Source organism: Myotis brandtii, unplaced genomic scaffold, assembly GCF_000412655.1.
Source record: "Myotis brandtii unplaced genomic scaffold, ASM41265v1 scaffold679, whole genome shotgun sequence".
In the NCBI taxonomy this organism is placed as follows: Eukaryota; Metazoa; Chordata; class Mammalia; order Chiroptera; family Vespertilionidae; genus Myotis; species Myotis brandtii.
Window position 1 is genome coordinate 1,001,327 of NW_005370653.1, and position 997 is coordinate 1,002,323.

Genomic DNA, 997 nt, shown 5'->3' on the forward strand with positions numbered 1-997 from the left:
AAGTGCCTCGTCGGGACACCGGAAGTCCCGCCTCCGCGATGATTGACGGCCGCTGGGGTGAAGACCAGACGGTCTGCGAGTCGAGGTGGGCAGAGGTTCGGTGGACCCTCGCGGACCCAGTCACGCAGCTACCCTGGTGCTGCCCGGCGACTCCCGAGCCCGAAGAACAGAACAGCCCGGGGAGCGCGCAGGTGCCTGGTCACCGGTTACCGCGGGGGCGAGCCCCAAGTCCTGTGTGAGGTCCAGCTCCGCGTTTGAGGGTCTGCCCCATAGGAAGCAGGGAGGATGGATGGTCGCCAAGGATGGAGGGAGGATGCCTGCAAAACGGGGCAAGTCACCCAGCCAACCCGAAAGGCTGAATGGCAGTCAGTCAGTTACGGGATAAGCCGATTCCGCAGTCGTGTTCCTTTCTCAGCGCCAGATTCTCGCCTGTAGATTTCGCGGGGGTTGCCTGTCGGTGTCCAAGGAGATGACGCTCAAGGAGACGTTTAGCAGCGGGTCCCGTTCGTGATCCAAGCACGCGAGGCCGATGGTGTTGTTACTGTTGGTGCGAATGAGAGAGGCCATTACCTTAACCGGGGGGACCCTGGGTCACCACCACCAGGGAGGTGGCTTTCCTGATGAATTTTGTTAAAAGTGGGTTTTGACACGGATACCCGTTGTGACTGTAAAAGCTGCTCTTTCTGGTTTAGTGAAAGGGACATAGACTGAGCGATCCGGTTCCCTAAAACTTTCAGCAGCTCTGCTGGGTGAGGTCCTATCAGTAAGAAGGGAGCATGGAGCATCCCGCTCCTGCCTGGAGGAGGTGAGCTGTGGGGATCATCCTGACGCTTTTCCATTCCCGGCACAGAGGCTGGCAGCTGGAACGCCCCATGTTTATTTTAACTTTGTTGTTGTCAAGGATACAGGACCTTGGAGCCTGCTTCATTCTTACTTACACTCCTCCAAATTCTGTGCTTCCCTGGCTTTTTTTTTTTTTTTTTTTTTTAAACATTTC